This window comes from Chionomys nivalis, chromosome 3, assembly GCF_950005125.1.
Source record: "Chionomys nivalis chromosome 3, mChiNiv1.1, whole genome shotgun sequence".
Classification (NCBI taxonomy): domain Eukaryota; kingdom Metazoa; phylum Chordata; class Mammalia; order Rodentia; family Cricetidae; genus Chionomys; species Chionomys nivalis.
Genome location: NC_080088.1, coordinates 38,692,752 through 38,712,017, shown reverse-complemented (window position 1 = coordinate 38,712,017; position 19,266 = coordinate 38,692,752). Strand labels below are relative to the sequence as shown.

Below are 19,266 nucleotides of genomic sequence, written 5' to 3'. Positions count from 1 at the left end.
GGTATGGATTCCATGGGTTTCCCAAGTGGCTACCGGTACTGAGGAGTCTAAAGGGCTGGGGACTTCCATTGTAACAGCTCTACTCCAGTGTCTTACCTCCTCAGGACTTCAACTTTCAGAGTGCGAAATCCTGCCACATGGGATTGGATTTGTTAGCGCTAGCTTTTTCCTTAGAAGTCTTAATATAAAAAGTAATTTTAAAACGGAAATACAGTTGGAATTAGGATGAAACTGACCGTTAAAATAACTTTTTGATGACACACAAAAAAGAATCTTTTACTACTCGGGCTCAAATGCATGTCAATCTATATATACCAGGAAGTTGTTCCGTTTCTAGCTCTTTCTACTTCAACTCTACTTTGTAGAGGACAGTCTGCATTTAAGAGATGAAGCTATTTATCCTCTGTAGATTAATGTTCTAGATAATATATATTTTAAAACCTAATTTTGAAAGTAGCATCTGCAAAATAATTTTAATCACTGGCACTTTAACCATGATTACACGTAAATCTGAAAAGTCCATTGCTATTAATGAAGGCTTACAGTAGAAATGAACATTTGGCAGATAATGAAAGCTACATATTTTACTTTACCTTTCAAAATAAAGATCAGCAGTGGAATTTTTAAAATGTTAAGTTTAGCACACTAGAAGAGGAGATAGGAAATGACTTCTCCACCTTTATCTGATCTGAACACAGTGTAAAACAAAACTTTAGGAACCGAAAGAATCATTTCCCCTTTTAAATAGCCTGTTTTTCAAGTCTGCATAATTACGAGCTCAGGGTCCATGGCCTCTTTCTAAAGGCTGAAAATGCTTTACTACTGTTGGCATTGGAAAGACCATAGAAACTACTGTTCAAATGTTTAACAGAAATGAACAACCATTTTGAGGTACAAATGTATATTTTATTTGTATTTGTCAGTGGGGGGGGGAGTTAGATATGAGATTTAAAATTGAACCAGTATTTTTAATGTGAACAAAAATCGAGAAACGTTTTTAGTTATTCTTGTGGTTGAGTTTTAAAAGTACATAACACACCTATTATTTTTGCTGCCTGTGAGGTTTTTTGTTTTGTGTTAATTTTATCTGAAGAAGTAAAAGGCTGGTTTTTCTAAAGAAAAAGTACATGTTATCAGTTCTGAAATTGGCTAAGTAAACTGCAAGTTAGTACTAAGACGTAAGATCCCTCCAAACTATGATTTCATCCCAGGGAAGTCTCTCACCATGAAGAGAGGGGCCGGTAGCCAGCTCACTGTGAAGATGTTCAGAACACAACGCAAGATAGGAGGGTTTTGTTTGTTTGTATAGACAGTGACTGGAAGCTGAAAGATTCCTGTCTTGGGAAAAGGGTATTTTGCATTTTCTAAAGTAGTAGAGGAGTGAAACAGAAACTAATTATTGTATCAGCTTAACTCAAGTACCATCTGTAACATAATCTATAGCTCAACTGTTGAAAATCATAACCTCTATCGAAACTTTTATAGCTGTGTTTGTTTTAGTCTGCCTTTAAGTACAGAAACACCCAATTTTTAAAACATTTCAATAACATTTTTTAATATTACATTTCTTCAGACATACTTTTAAGCATGCTTTAAAGAACTTACTAAGACCTCTTTTGCAACTGAAAGTTAAACCAAATTTATCATGGATATACAATCTCAAAGTGGGCTGTCTAGGTGAACACTTCTCAGTTGTTAGGACAATCTTCAAATAAAGCACACTGCAGTCTTAGGCTTAGTAAGTTCATTTCCCCTATTATGGCAGTTAACTTTAACTGCTAATCACTGAATTTCTGTTGTATTTTCCTAATGCTGTTGATAGACTGTGATAATGGCTAACGTGAAAGCATGAATCAAGTATTTGTCTTCATTTTCCAGTCTTCTTGCAACAGTTGATGGGAAATCCAACACACACTCTCACACTATGGGTTTCATTTTAAAATTCTGTTCTGGTCCCTTAAAAAAAAAGTACCTCTGGTAATAAACAGATTTTGAAGTCTAAAAATTGAGAATTGGGGAAGAATAAATTTTCACTAATTTTATGTAGGTTTACACACACACACACACACACATCCTCTTTATTTAAAGCAAAAGAAGGATGGAGCAGAAAGAAATTACATATTGTGGAGTACTCACTAATCAGAATAGAAATTAATATTGGTCTCAGCCTTCCTCAGGGCCTGATAGGTATCATCTATTGTTCATATAGCCAATCATTTGCTTTGAAAAATCTAACATTCCCTACACCTCTTGGGCATATCATTAATTTCAAGTTAAGTTCATCTCATTTGTGGTGGGCTATAAATTTTGCTTCACTTTCAATTACTGCTTAGTTTCTGTGAATTTTGTTTAAATAATCTTTAAAGAGGTTGCATCTGCAGCCATCATCACAAATGCTCAAAGCAACATTCCTATGGGTGCTTCTGCCATCACCGCAGTATTTCTGAGCCACCAACCTAATCATTTAAGTTTGATGTATGCTGCAAAGACTATTAGTAAAACATGTGTGACATTTGTATGAAGTTAAGTGATTGCTGGTAGAGCATCTCCAACACTGGTGTAAACACTTCCACAGCCATCTTTTTCATTAAGAAACAAGAGTTGAGATTCTCTTTCCCTCATTAATCTGCATTAGCAGTGCCTCTGACTGGGAAACCTGGGCAAAAAAGCTGAAAGGGCTTGCCAAGCAAACTCCTTTTTAGCCTTGAGACAAAAACCTCCTCTTCATGATTGTGTAAAAAGTTTCAGCACATTAAGATAGGGTTGCAGCAGTTGTCATTCTGAGTTCAAGAACAGTAAAGAACACATTAGCAGTGTTCTTTCTCTAGTCTAACCATCCTCACACTCCTATGCTCAACTGGTTCCCAAATAAGTCTAAGTCTTAAGAATTCAGTTATTTTATGATGACAAAGTTAAGGAATGTTTGCACAAGACAGGAGTAGGGAGGTATGAGGAAGAGATGGGTAAGTGATTACTGGGACACAGAGGTGCAGGCACACATTCCCAATTTCTTGTTTCTATTTGTAATTGCTTATTCTAGTCCAAAGGCCAGTTATCAGCAAGAGACAGAATATGTTACAGTAGAATATCAACATTCAAGTCACAGATATGCATGTAAGACAGACCTTAGTAAGTTCTAAGTGGACAGTGGGGGTACCTCTAGAGTGTGTGCACACTGCCAGCTAACACAGCAAAGAATGTCAGCACAACTTCACAGCTGCAAGTGGCAGTGGTCATCAGATCCAGATGGCTGACAGTGTGGAAGACACTGATATCCAGTGTGATCTGCACCAGCTCTGCACTCAGGCAGAGCCAGGACTCCTCCACTCTTGGACTGTAGCCCACTATTGGTTTCTCCTTTAATTGGTCCTCAAAAGACAAACAAACAGAGCTCAGAAGTAACCTTGGTACTGTATGTGGTAATTTAGACATAAAACTCATTAACAAAATAGGGGGTATGTTTTCATTAATAAGTAACAAGAGAACAAAGGGAAAGGAGTGAGATGAAGTCAATACGCTTCATCAGGTCATTTGGATGGCAAAGCCCACTCTTTATTTGAACGTGAGGGGTGCTGTGCAAAGACCGTATGCTGACATTTTAACCCTGCAGGTGACTGTTAGTACCAAACACTTTTCTACTCCACCAACCTCCTAGGCTATCAAGAAACCCTCTTTTGAAAATCAGACAATACTATCAAAACACTGACCATAAAATTCAGGAAAGTCGCCATTGAAGGCTGTTTGCCACCATGCATTTCTACATTATATCATACATTAACTAGTTTACTGTCTGCATATGGGATTATAAACTATGTCAGTATCACTTTTAGAACAGTTTTCTCCCAGGCATCTAGGAAAGTATCTAGCTGTTGTTAGTAGGTGTGTCATTTGGACAAGGACATTAAATACATGTATGAATAAATGATCTACAACCTAGAAGCTTCTGATTTGAAAGGAAAGTGTACTCTGCCAATGATGGACTGAGCATAGGCCCTTCTACATTTTCATCACAAGACCCAAATATATCTTTGTTACTATCTGAATTAACCAGAGAACTGACTTACAAATAAAAAGGCCAAAAAACAAATGAGAGTAAGATCAAGTCCAGGCAGTGAATCCGCTTTGAACTTACTGTCCCAGGTCTACTGTGTACACAGACAAAGTCAAATGCTTCTTAGCGCTCAGCCCATCTTTCCATATCTCCTTTAACTCCTTCCCCCAAAATAATGAGATTGAAAGTGGTGAAAGAGAACCAGGTGAATTGCCGTAGGGCATGAAAGAGCACAGCATAGCAGAGTGGTTTTGTCTTTAATGAAGTATAGATTCCTCTGAATTTCTAATCTCATGTCTCGGCTGAGGGCCTGGAAGATGCAGGCATGAGGTCAAATAACTCCCAGTAACTGGAAAAGAGCAGACTATCTTTCCTTTGGACTTTGACTCCAAAGTTTCTATGTGTACTTTCTATATCTAAATTTCCATGAGAAGTATTTTTCTAATACCAAAGTTAGGCAACTTCCTTGCCAACTTTGACTCCAGCGTAGGTCTTATATCTGGTTTCAGCAACAGCAAGCAAACTATGCTAAGAATAAGATAGACCGACTGGTAGGTAGGGCAAGAAAGTTCACCGCACTGCCTAGCTTTGAACTGATGACAAAGAATAGAATGGCTCATCAGTGCCTCTTACACATAGGGTTCAGTGCTCCTTGGTTCCATCTCCACTTTTCAATATCCTAAGTCAAACACTTAATCACAGAGATTAGCTGTTTAAAAAATTAAGCAATGTGAGAATGTGTGTGGTTTTGTTTTGTGAAGTAGGTGCATACTTTTAATCCCAATACTTGGAAGGCAGTAAAGAGAGTCAGAAATCTAAGGTCATTCTTGTTAAAGAACCAGTTTAAGGCCAGCCTGGCAGAGATTCTACCTCAACTACCTCCTACCCACCAACAAATTAAACAACAGAACTTAGCTATTTGCTAAGCTGTTTGTTAGTGACACTACTGGCACGGACAAATAGTACTATCTCAATGGTGAAACTAAAGAGTAAGGGTAAAGGCTCTGTCATTCATTCACTGGGACAACCTCTTGTACCCTTGTTTTCCCCAAACCTCATAAAAGGGACAATGTCCTCTATCCCAACTATCTCAGTATTTGGGGAAAGACTGAAGAGTGGGCAACAATTCTTATAGGATCTCTGACCAAGTAGAAAATCTACATAAAAATTCAAGGTATTGATCTTGTCATTACAAATAGATCAGTTGAAGAAATTCCGGGTCAGCCTAACATAAGGACATTAGCCCTGCAAGAGCTCATAATCATTTACAGAGCAGCCTCAGGGTTAAGAGCAGTCCTTCAAGATAGGCTGCTTTGACAGAAGCAAAACTGCCTGATTTATTGTGTCCCATGGCCCACTAGTCTGGGAACAAAAGTTTAAAGGTGAACCACATTTTCTTCCCCCTTCCTTTAAAATTTTTTAATGCGAATCAAAACAAAAACAATCTCTTGAGCAAATAATAAGAGGAATGTACAATATCCATTGCAGTTGGACTGAGTATCTGCAACTGTTAAACTTGAAGAAAGGAACTGCTAGACCCAGGAGCACAAGGGAAATGTCCTGGGTTTGCTGAACTAAAGGAATGCAGAAATGCTGTATCAGTCGCTTAGCCTCAGCCTGATAGTCTGCTAACTGGAAAGAGCAAAAGAGAGTGGATTATTGGGGCATTTGTAGGAAATGGATGCATTTGACTAAAGGGAAGATTACCTTAGAAAAATAGAATTTCATTCACTAGCATTATAAATACTCAACCCATCATGTTTGAAGTAGCACATCATCCTCCTCAAGGGAGATGGGAGGCATTATAAAATTATAAAAAACATTTTAATATATAATAAATTTTTATAAATGCATGCTTATATATTACATGCTAATAGATAAATATATAAATAGCTCTCTCTATATATATTATACAAATATAAACACATATACATGTTTATATGGGGACCTACTAAATAGAGTTTGTCACAGTATGTCACCTATCCAACAGAGGTGACAACTTTGTCAAAAAATTGGTGGTTCCATTCACCTCTCCACACATTATACCCTGAAAGACTCTCCTTCGTCTCATTAAACACACTAGATAGAACATACATACAAAGAATCAAGGGGAGCAACAATAAGGCTTTCTGACCAGTTTCTCCTATCTGGACTTCATCTAACTTTCCCTCCAAGTGTTTCACACTTCACAGTAAAGGGAGAAGTAATAGGAATAAGAGCAATAAAACTGTTTCATGTGCTCTAATAAGAGGTAATTCTGAGACTTCTAGTCCACTTATCCCAAGAGGGTTATAGTCCAAGAAAATGCTTCTTGTGTATATAGAGTTCAAACATAAATGAAGGGTATAGAAGTATCAATCCTTTAAGAGCAAACAATATATTAAACAAATTAGGAAGCAATACAAGGCAATACTGAAGAGATGCCATAAACTTAAGGGCTGTCGAGACTAGAATAGAAGTAAGCCAGGCTTACAAAACTGAAAAGAACTGTTCACAGAAAGGCAAACATCAACGGACTTCTGAATAGAACCCTCCAATGATGCTGGGTTTATTCCAGGAATGTTCACTGTTGAAAAGAGCCTAAAAATTTAAAAACAAAAGTTTAAAACAAGGTCAACACATGCACGCGCACACACACACACCACAATTAGTTAACCCATTAATTGGCCTTCACAACAACCTAGACTTCCATTGACAGGAAAACGACTTAAAAGATTTCAGTGTTTAAGGTGAAGGGATTATGTGTGGTGAGGGAGCAGCTGGGATAACCCAGAACAGGTTCAAGAGATGCTCTCTAGCACTGAGTTATGCCTATTGTCCTACATAAGGATCATGTTCCCTACTTAGCTGGGCTTACTATGAGCTTCCACCAGACTGAGATGCAGGCGTTGCCTTGGGTCCCAGGAAATGCACTGTAGGGTGCTGTTCAGAAGAGCTCAGGTTCTCTGACACCCAACAATAAAAGGAAAACTCAGCTTACTGGAGAAATCTATGTTTCTGACCTAAGTTCAACCACTCTGAAAAACTCTCTTATTCCCCTGCTGGAAAGCAATCTTTCCCCATGAAAAAACCCACAGCTTTCCTAACCGTGTTTGTCACTTGAAATAAGACCCAGGTTACTAAACTGTTAAAGTATGGAAGAGAGTGGGCAACAAAAAGCTTCAAAACTAGCCTGGAACCTGATTAATCCTGGAAGTTTCACCACCACACTTCATGGGCACACAAGTGAGAACTTGAGCTAACGGCCTTTGGTCGGATCCTAGGCACAGGCACTTATATTTTCTCTTAGGACAACTGACAGTCTAGGTGCCTCTCCCTTAAGTGTTAATTTCTCAGTCCCATGTATTTTCAGTTTAGCATGACATTTTAAATGTCAGAACATGAAGATGTACTTCTTTGCTGTTAACTACACCTATAACTTTGATTACAACAAATACTTTCTATAGAAAGAAACAAAAACTGGAATGTCATGAAAGTCCAAGTAAGGTATTCTATTCAGTTTTCAAGCCATTAAGGCTTGATGAGCCATATGACCTCTTGACATATTAACTTGTGTACAACATTAAACAGGAAAGGAAGGGGAAAAAAAACTCTGAAGTTGCTGGAGGCTTTTGTCTTGTGGAACCGAGGTTTGAAGACTGTCCAAAGCTTTCTAGAGCTTAGTCATGAAACCATACTGTTTTCCTCCTGCTTCTGGGGAGGTGGGAGGCAGGTGAGAGAAGGCCCAGCAGCAGTAAGTCAGAAGATTCTGCCCAACATTTCCTGCCTGTTGGAAACATGGCTTGATAAAATTGCTTTTTCAACTGCTTACAAACTCTGGTTTTCATTTTTTTTGTAGCCTTTTAACTAATAAAAACATAAAATAGTTTTCCTACTCTTAAAATTCAAAACTGATGCAAACTATAATTTTAGGGATGGATTTTCATACAGCAAACAGATAAAATACATTTAGAAATTTCTCTTTAATTTGGCCATAAATAGACCATTCCTTACAGAGACAGCCATAACTAAAATGGCTAACATTTTGCTAAGGGAAAAACACAAAGGAAGAATCACCTGAGAGAAGAAGAGCTGTTGTCATATGTGCTGGAGAACTATTCCTGGATAAAGTCTTGATAGAAAGGCCTGAGGTGCAGCACACATTCATGTCATGAGCGTGAGTTTAGACTGCAGCCTGATATACATTTGGGTGTTCTACAGGCTCAGAAAAGGTAGAAAATTAAAATGAACCTAACTGCTCTGGACATTTGGTCAAGGAGAAACTAAGGCTCTGATGACAAAAGTCTTCATTTTAAAATGAATGCAAAAGGACATACCAAATAAAGACCACATGACAACGGTCATCTGTGTTCCAATACATTTTAGAAAAGAAAAACAAAGCAAAAAAAACAAAAAACAAAAAACAAAAACAAATCTTTCCTGTCTGTCTGTAACTAGACTTTACATATGGCCTCAAACTCCAGCTTTCCAAAGTCACAAACCAACTAAGAAAAGTGGTAAAGTGGTGGATGGAGGAAGCCCGCTGTGGTCTGTAATCTGCTTAAGAAGAAAACAGGCTGCAGAGTAACAACCCATCCTTGCAACTACTCTACCCTCTAAATACTATTAAATCTATTATATGTTCCCATTTCCCTAATTTACTACCGTTAAAATGAAGAATTAAACAACCCCCCCCCAAAACAAGCAAACAAACAAAAAACCCAAGTTCACTCTACAAATTAAAATGTTACCCATTTTACACACTTGGTATTCTTATCTACCCAGTTTCTATGCCAAACTATGTGATTTCAGTAGTCACAGTAAATCATAAGCCTCTGTTGTTGTGGCTTTAAAATTTCTGAAGTTTGAGTTTCCCTCAAACAAGTTTGGAAATGTTTGGTTTCCCAAGCATACCACGTTAGCCACTGCCTCTGTATGGAAAGCCAGGCTACTAGGAGGTGAAAACCAGTAAATTCATGCACTCTGGTATGACTGGTCCTTGCTTGGGTGTTTTAACTCCAATAAATCCATGTAAGAAAACCAAAGGCCTTTAGAAAGAGAAATGAAAAATGAGAGACTAGGAAGAGAGGAAAGTGGGACCAAGAAGAAAAGGAGAGTAAAAGAGGAAGGGAGGGAGGGAAGAAGAGAGGGAGGGAAGGAGGGAATGAAGAAGAAAGAGAGGGAGGGAAAAAGTGAGGGAGAAAGAGAAGAAAAGAGGGAGGGAGGGAGGGAGGGAGGGAGGGAGGGAGGGAGGGAGGGAGGGAGGGAGGGAAGGAGCGAGGGAGGGAAGAGGTTTAAAAATATTGGGGGTTATGGTTTTAGAGGTGTGCTCAAAAGCATCTGGAAAAGAATATACTCCTTACAATTTTCTTCCTTCCTTCCTTTCTTTCTTTTTTAAAACAGGAAACTAAAAGAAACAAAGTCAACCACATACATACTTGCAATATCTGAAAGAAAATAACAAGGTCTAGAAAGCTTTAAAAAAAAAAAAAGAAAAAAAGCAGGGCATGAAATCAATGAGATTTCTAAAAATTTTTTAACACCTAATTCAGAATAGTTTTCTATAAAATCCATTTCTACTTCCTCAATCTGAGATACAAAAGAACATCTAAATATATAATTTTTAAATAAGAGAATCACATATAAATATTATGAGCAAGCTAAAATACAAGCATTTCCAAGGGCATACAGTTATCATGCCCTTCAAATCTGTCTGAGAAAACGCTGTCTGTTAAAAATATTTTCCGAGAACTTTAAGCCCTTAAAATGTTCTATGGAAATGGTATTTATGACATGTTCACATCCTCTAGGGACTGTGAGGTGTTATTATTGGCAAAGTGACAATTTTTAAAACCATTCAAAAATAATTACAAATTTATGCTGAATGACTAAACTTGCTATATTATTACAAAAATGAAGAGAATATTGGTTAATGTCTCATGCCAGAGCTAAAAGTAGCCATGAATGAACCTATAGGAAATAGATGTCTAGTAGTAGTGACTTTCTGTCTTTGACAAACCAATTATTCTAGCACACAGATTCACAGTGAGGATGGTGTACAAGATAAATGTGATATATATGTACACATTTGTCTTAGTGATGAGAACACCAGTTAGAGCATCAATTATACTGGCATTCTGGCTCCATGAATTACATGCTGGACCTCTAACAAATTACTTAACTTCTCTGAGCCTGAGTGAACTCTCATTTTTTTTTTCATATTTTTATTTATTGATTGATTTTATTGAGCTATATATTTTTCTCTGCTCTCCTCTTCTCCCCTCCCCTTCTATCCTTTCCCATGGTCCCCATGCTCCCAATTTACTCAGATCTTGTCTTTCTCTACTTCCCATGTAGATTAGATCCATGTATGTCTCTCTTTGGGTCCTCATTGTTGTCTAGGTTCTCTGAGATTGTGAATTGTAGGCTGGTTTTCTTTGCTTTATGTCTTAAAGTCACTTATGAGTGAGTACATATGATATTTGTCTTTCTGGGTCTCGGTTACCTCACTAAATATGATGTTTTCTAGATCCATCCATTTGCCTGCAAATTTCAAGATGGTCATTTTTTTCTGCTGTGTAAATGTACCACATTTTCCTTATCAATTCGTCATGTGAGGGGCATTTAGGTTGTTTCCAGGTTCTGGCTATGACAAACAACGCTGCTATGAACATAGCTCAGCACATGTCCTCGTGGCACGATTGGAGCTCTCATTTATAAAATAAAAACAATGATTCCACATTTGTGTTTCCAGGTATAGCATGGTATAATGTACAAAACAAATGCTCAACCATTTCTATTATTTCCACACTGTAGAGAGGGACTTAAACTTATCCCTAACTCCCTAGTACCTATAAAAGTAGACTAGATATTTGTTCAAATATTCACTGAACACCATGCACTGTTTACAAGGCAGAAATAAAACAATGACTATAAGAGACACCAGTGATTGGCCAATTATGAAATAAAATGTGTATACACGGGGAGATACACACACACACACACACACACACCCCTCTACCTCTAAAGTTTATATTCTATTTTCAGTTTTATTTTATGCACGCGAGTGTCTTGCCTGCATGTATGTTGTGTACCACATGCATACCTTGCTTGCGCCCCCAGAGATCAGAAGAGGGTGTCAGATCCCCGGAACTGGAGTTACAGATAACTCCAGGCAAGCCACCAGATGTGTGCTGGGAAATCAACGTGGGTCCTCTGAAAGAGCATTCAGAGCACTTAACCACTAAGCCATCTCTCTAGCCGTGAATTTTATATTCTAAGGAATAATCAAATAAATAAGCAATAGATGGTACGGTAAATAGGACTAGTTAAGGCGAGAATCCAGTCTCATAAGGAAAAACCCAAAATCAAGGCACACAGGCTGTTGAGTTTGAAGAATAGCAAAAAGCAAATGAACAAACAAAACTCCTAGTGTGAATGAAGCACAACGAGTCAAAGGGAGACCAGCAGGTCAGATGGGAGGAAGAGCAAACTCGTCTAAAGGCCCATCTACATTGGTGGGGTTAGTTGGCGCATTCTCTTACATGTGACATGGTTAAGTGGGGGTGGGCGTGGTGGTGTGTGAAGCACAGGTTTTGTTCCTAATATATTCTTATTCTGACCTGGTTATCTGTGCTATTTCATAAGTTAGGTGCTCTAAATTCCTCCCCATCCTATAAAAATAATAAACACACTAGTGCTTATCTATCATAGTTTCTGTAAGAATTAAGTAAAACCAGGTAGTCTATGAAAGACCTTCCATCTATCTGTATCCTTCTGCGTAGGTGCCACACATCAGTTGGAACTGGAGTCCAGTTCCAAGGCTACCAAAACGCTGTATATTGCAGTGGTATGACTCTACAGCAAAGTGCTGTTGTAAATCAAGTATTTCCACTATTAGGATTTATCTTCATAGTGAAAACTTTCGAAAGGGAAAAAGTCTGTAATTCCATAACTTTACCCATTATTTTCTCTGTAAAAGTCTTACAAATTTTACCATGAAAGTTGTGAAGACTTATTTTATAACCAGACTAATTTCTGCTGACTTTTTCTGCACCTGCTTGAGGACAGTGATGTAATGGAAATCCCCAAGAAATGATGTATGACAGAAAAAGAAAAAAACAGAAAAAAAGGATTGTTTAAGTAGCTATTGTGTGTGTGTGTCACAGAAAATGAGAAAATTTCATTTATATTTGCTTGTTTATTTCTAGACATTCTAGTCTTGAAGATAACATAAGAAATTAGCTCCAGTAGCTCCTGTTTGGAAAGAAAAAATAAAGTGAGATTCCAACTTTTAATGTACACGTTTTGAGATAAATATCAAATATTAGTAATCAATATTCATGAATACTCATCTGTAAAGAAGTCTGAAATCCATACTGCTCAAGCAATTAGAAGTATGTAAAATCAACTACAAATTCAATTATGGGATAATATAAACCTCTGATGGTGATGCAGACACTTGGAGACTGTGAAGGGAAGGTGGCAAGTTCAAGGACAGTTTGAGCTATTTGGGGGAAACCCTGTCAAAAATCTTCCAATATAAAAACCTTAAGTAACCCATTTCTTGGGGGAAAAATATCATCATATCTTTCCATCAGGAAAGCGGGCTGCACGGCAAAGCAAGTTTTATCTTCCCCAATTTGGGTTGTTTTGTTTTTATGAACAGATCACAAAACATAAATATCCTTAGTGCTCTTAACAATTTCTTTTTAACTCAAGAAACAAAACTTATCAAATATTTACGGGGGGGAGGGGGGGTTCTTTCAGGTTTGTCCTAAGTCAGTTGGCCCACCCTATCACCTTTGAGTGCTCATACAGATCAAGTCTTGAGTTGTGAACCCAGCAGAGAACGTGCATATTCACATTCAAGGAAGAAAGAGCAAGTATGACTCAAGTAGACAGGCTTTGGGAAGGGCAGCTAGTGACATCCATTTGGTACACTGGCAGTGCACTGGAAATGGCACATTCCTTTTCTTCTGGGAAGGGAGAAGAACTGGGGAGTAGATCTGTGAACAAAAAAAAAAAAAGAAATGAAAACTAATAGCTGACCTCAAATACAACTGAGTAGTGGATAAAGAAAAGTTATGGATGCCAGAGGTGACTACTACAAGAACATTTACAGAATCTCCCCACAAATTAACTCACACAAGATGGCAATTCTTAAGCAGACAACAGTTCTCTATCTATCCCATAACCTAAAGGTGCTCGGACACCTTTAATGTTACAAACATTTCTCATTAGTGGGTACAGACCACAGATGCTGCTATCATACAGAGGAAGCCCCATAGTACTTACTCCACCCAAAATGACAGGAGAGCCAAAGCTGAACTTAGGCAAACCTTATCCTAAAATGGCAACAGGGATGGCTAACAATGAGCACAGAGCAGCCTCAGGTAGGTCAAACAGACTGATTCTGTACTCTTCTGTTTTAGGTGCTTTCTACCTCCTGCCAGCCCATGACTGAGGAGCTCTACATATATGTAGACACACACACACACACCCTACTGTAAAAGTACACGTTCACTTATTTTAAGACTGTTTTTTCAATTGAAAAGAGAAAAAATGCTTATTCTCTATAACATGGTATTTTCATCTGTACACTGTGGATAACCAGCCATTAGCTCATTTACGAAATTTTCGTGATAAGAACATTTAAATTCTACTCCCTTAATACTCCTATCTGACTAATATCTGACTAATAATAAGACATTGGTTGTGCCAGGCAGTAAGGAATTTTTTGTGAACTGTAGTTTTACTTAATTTTCAGGACATCCCCAACTACAAGGGAAGCTATAGTATTGTCGCTACCCTATAAGTGAAAGCAGCAACTAAACTGCTTGCTTAAGTTATATTAGAAGTAGGAAGCCAGGATTCAATTCTGAAAACCCAACTCTTGGATTTGAATTTTTCAGGCTGCTTTTCTCCCTCTTCCCCATTATGCTGCAGGGCTGACAAGAGCACAGGCTACCTGTCGCTCGGGTTCCTGCATTGCCATCTACTAAGGACAGTGGGGAGCAGGCAGAAGAAAGGATGCTAGCCCTAAGTAAAAGAAAGCAAATATGAAGGAACAAAATATAGGTCACTGAGGTGAAAAGTGAAGCTCAGAAAGAGGGCAGGAAGTGCCAAGGAAGACAAGTAGTCAGTCTTAGGAACCTGAAGATCACTCTGAGCAACACTTAGAGCTCTGCTGGCTGCACAGCACCATGAGAAACACACACACTAGTTGATAATCCGGAGCTTCACACGCCAAGTAACTTCATGAATGCTTCTCCCTGAAGGGACAGCGCAGCCCTGCCACAGCTGTGCAGGACCCAAGCGGTCCTAGAAAGTTCTGAGACTTAGTCTGACAAGGACTGAAAACCTTACTTACTTGGAAAGGCAGGTAGCGTGGTATCAATCAATAATGTAAAGTCTGGAAAAGGAAAAACTTTGATCTGAGGGATCTTTTCCAAATAGCTAAGAGCCACAATTCAGAGGGGAGTGAGCAGAGGTGAACCTGTCCCCTTCCCAAAAATAGGTGAGGAGGTTCTCCATACAGGCTCAGTAGTATATGCTTTCGGTGTTGTTTTGTTTTTGTCTTTTGTTCTTGTGTTTCTAAGTTCCCTCTTGTTACTGCCATACACATAAACATCAAAAAGAAAATCTGGGAATTTCTTAGTATGAAAATTTTGAATTGAAAGATGGGCAGGGCACGAGACTTGTGGCACTTTAAAATCTTTTGTTTTATATATCTGTCCTTATTGCAGTGCTGAGATTCGAACCTATTACCACTGCCATGGTAGACAAATGCTGCACTACAGAGCTACATACAGGCTCACATCAGTGTTACTAAGAGAACACTCATTACCCTAAATGGTCTAACTAGAAAGCTTCCCATACTATATAGCACAGAAGCAAAGGACACAAAATTCAGGCTCATGCTGATAAACTCAGCAAGGTATTTTCTGTCCCTGTTCCCATTTCCTCTCCCAGGCCCAGCCCAAGGTTTCCAAAATGGCCACCAGGTGTGGGGGGTCGAGGGGGGATCTTTGCTAGTCCAGATTGCACCCTCCTTTGGTTTCAGGATGAAATGTTCTCTTTGTAGTGTCTGCCTTCTCCTCATCAGCTCTGGGATCTTGGTCTTTATTGATCCTGTAAGCTGACCTTTCAGCGGTTTTACTTCAAGGGGCCGTCAGTCCATTACTTTGTTCTGTCCTCAGAAGTAAGACAGCAGGATTGGACCTATGCCAGCTCTTGCTCATTGGTCTTCCCAGAATCCTCCATATCAGATATAATTTCCCAAGCTCTTTTTTACTTCACTTTACCTGACTACTGCGGAACTAAATAAGATTGTCCAAATTATAAGTCCTAACTCACTTTGTCATAGATACCCCTGACCTCCTCTCCTTCACTTCATGTAAAATAGTAATCCAGCTTGCTAAATCTGGACCCATTTATGGTATCTCTAAATGATCTCAACAATGATGACAGGATCCTTGGTAACAAAGACATAAAGCAGAGACAGATGTACACTCATACTTGGCTAGCAAATGCAACAAAACAAAACAAAACCAAGTCTGACTGTTCTAGATCTTGCTGACCAAGTCAAATGAATTGAGCATTACACTATGGCTATGGTATGCTGTAACTGTAATTAAAAGAGAAAAAGAAAAAATAAAAACCCTTTGACTTGTAAGATAAATAAAAGGAAGCAGCATATATAGAATAAGACTGATCATAAGTATTTTTATGAATGCTCCTAAAAATTTGACTAAATAGTGAAAAGTCCCATTGAATAAGCAAAAGCAAGGAGCACATCAGGAAACATAAATTATAGTAACTATCTGAAAAGGAGGAAGCTTTCCAACAAATTCCATGTATCACTCTTCAAATTGCTAGAACTTGTTATCAGTGCAATGTTATAATTAAAACAACATATTAAACAACTACTACTAAAAGATAAAACAGGATGTAACACAACCAAAGTATCAAAATCTACAGCCAGGAAAGCACATATAAAAATTAATAAAGGCAGGTCAGTAGTGGTGTACATCTTTAATACCCAGCACCTGAAGGCAGAGGCAGGAAGGTTCTACAGAGGGGGTTCCAGGTCAGCCAGGGCTACACAGAAAAACCTTGTACTGAACTAGCCTCTAGAGTGATAAGAATATAAGAACACACGCATTAGATTATTTTCCTAAGACTAAATAGATCTGTACTCATCAAACTGTTTGGTCATTGATAAAATACTACACAATTATAACCAGATCAGGCTGGGCAAGTATGTTGGTTTTTAAGAAAAAAGGTAAACTAGCAAATGCCAAGTACAGTGTCTTACATGCAGCAGGGGCTCACTGTACTTATAAAGGCCTGAAATGAACTAATGAATGTCAGCTGAATGCACTGTCGATGAATTCATTTTTAACAGTAGGCAACATGGGCCCATTTAGTGGTACACGTTCTTATTCCCAGAACTCGGGAAGCGACTTCAAAACCAGTCTAGACTACAGAGAAAGAACCTGTCTCAAGGGGAAAAAACAACAACAAAAAACAAACAAACAAACAAAACAAAAACAAAAATACCTTCCAAGCTAGCCATCTGCAAACTCAGCGGTTTTGATGCCCTCAAATCAAAGAGTGGTTTCAAGCAAAACATTAACAATATGTAGATACTTCAAAGAACTGGGAAGAACAAACTTGAAGGCAGAGAACCTATCTCTTATGATGGGCAGCACACAAACAGATACATTAATAATGAAATCATCAAAGCAAACGAGGGACTCGTTGATGAAGGGCTGATAAGTAACAGCACGAAGAACAGGGTGACAGCACAAACCTTAAGCTTTTCTGGAGAAAAACGTTTGCCATTAATTTCTCCTGCATATCCTCTACAGCAATCAAGGTACAGTCCCGTCAAGACATCAGCAAGGTCACCCTCATCTTCATAAACACCCGTTTGCCCATTCTCTCGAAAATGTACAAGTTTTCCAGGTGCTACATGACCTGTGATGATGCCATGGCTACCGTAGTTAATGGAATGTGTAGACAGTCCTAGGATCCACTGTCTTCAGAACAGCTCGTATAGGGCCATGCAATTCCTCTTATTTTTTTTGTTTGTTTCTAGGTTATTTTTTCCAATAAAAATGCTCTTTAAGTTATGTAGCCCCCCCCAATAAAAAACATAAACTCCTAATGCCCTGCCTCCACCATCCAAGTACTAGGGATTACAGGTCTGTCCTACCACACAGAGGCCCTAATTTTAATAATACAGTAAATTCCGATAAAATCCACACAACTAAAAGTTTGGGATCCTCAATAAGCTAAAGAGTGAAAGGATGCTAAGATCTAAAGAACTGAAACTGTTGCTCTGGGGTCTTCGTTAACAGTGTTAGAGTTACCTGTTCAGTCTAAAAACTTGTTGATTTATCTAGATGGGGAAGAGGGTGTGTGAACATGAGTGGACGTAAGAGGACAACTTTGGGGGATTGGTTCTCTCCTCTTTGTGGGGCCCAGAGACCAAACTCAAGTATGAGGGCTTAGCAGTACCTACCTTTACGGTCTGAGCTGTCTCACTAGCCTCTCTATGAACTCTTTGAAAACAGATCCCTTTCCCCCTGTTCACATCATTTCAGCCCTGTCTATAAGGCTTTCTTGTGAATTAAGTATTGCCATATTTCAACATCAGCTGCTAAATTCAAGATCCACATCCTAAGGCAGTGGAGTGTCTGTCTCTTTAAAGGACAGGTGCGAGGGCTGAAGTGACGGAAGCTTTTGGCTACTTCCACTTTGGCTCCTGTAGGAGCAGATGTCGCACAGTGCCCACACAGTGCCATTCGTGAGGATGGACTTTTTACTATTGCTTGACAATCACTCTAAGCTGATCTGTGTGGGCCAGTTGGCTGAAAACAGGAAGAGAATATGCAAGTAGAACGCATCAGAGCTCTTAGCTGGGAGGGAAAGTAAAAGAACCACTTCTTTGCAGAGTTGAAATAAAGGAGCATGATGAGCTAGCACTGTGACCATTTAAACCTCTCTTAACCCACTATCTAGAGCTGTGGTGAAAGAATTTGAAGAAAGAAGAAAGGAATGGTTCTAGCAGTCTTGGTTTTTTAGAGGTTCCATAATTATGAAATAGACAATATTTAGAAAACACTGAGGGGAAGACTAACTTATACCACATTTTCTTAAATACCTAAAACCACATCATGTTAAACTAAAAAAATCATCTTTACAAATGAACAAAACTGCAAAGGACAAGGCTGAGGTATTCTCCATAGGATGGCATATTTGTTCACTATTTTATTTGTTCATCAAAAAGAAACCCACTCATTTAGTTCCTTTCACAGGGCTTCTCAGTAACCACTGTAGAAAACACAAATGACGCCCTTACATTCATGTTCTATTCTTAAGAAGTTAATATTTTAGTGGGGTTGATTATGATGTACATAAATAATACAAAACCAAACATGGTGAGAACCATAATATAAATTCTATGGGTATGATTGGCTATACAGCATTTAGATGGGCACCATCTGTTTTGTATGTGCATATTATTAACTATGTCACACTGAGGAGATAAAATATTGGTTGATGCCAGTTGACATGTGTGTGTATAAATAAAAAAAAATGAAAGGACCCTCTGAATATATAATTTATATTGAAAAGCCAGCATTATGGTTGGTACCAAAAAACACTCAAGATGACAGATGTGATATTTTTGAAAAAGCAAGTAACTGGCATTGCACATAATAATAGTGATAAACCACAGTAAGTTAAAACAATTTTGAGCTATAAAAGAAACCCTAAAGAAAAGCTGTAATAAGACATTGCTTTAAGCCAGTTTGGGTTTTGGGTTTAATTACCTCACATTTGTGTCCATAAAAATCAGCTTCCACAACCTGTTTTTATTGGACAGGATTCAGTGAATGTTCCTGTAATCCTGTAATGTCAGTGTTTGAGCACGAACACGAGTACTCCAAGACAGTAAGTAGTCTTCAGATGGACGTACATGTGCCCCCAAGGTACACAAACTTTGCAGAGCTGCATGGGGAGCTTAAAGGAAATCAATGCCTGCATTCACGTTTCCTATCTACACTCTCCAAATCTCATCTGTCTGATAAATGCTATGTCCAGTGAGCCCTCTCTTTCCAACAATCCTTTCAACATAGCCTTCTTGCTTGGCAAACTCTTACCAAGGGAACTTTCCCAGGGTACTAGAACTTGCTACAGAAAGTCCCAAGAGAGCACAGGAGCAG

At 38.5% G+C, this 19,266-nt stretch overlaps 2 protein-coding genes across 4 annotated transcripts in view; one reads left to right on the top strand and one right to left on the bottom strand.

The window, feature by feature from the left end:
* Cmss1 (cms1 ribosomal small subunit homolog) overlaps nt 1-19,266 on the bottom strand; it is a 294,908-nt gene that overhangs the window by 246,362 nt on the left and 29,280 nt on the right. The gene's annotated exons all lie outside the window — the stretch shown is intronic.
* Nucleotides 1-19,266, top strand: part of Filip1l (filamin A interacting protein 1 like) — a 237,594-nt gene that overhangs the window by 196,477 nt on the left and 21,851 nt on the right. The window lies entirely within an intron of this gene.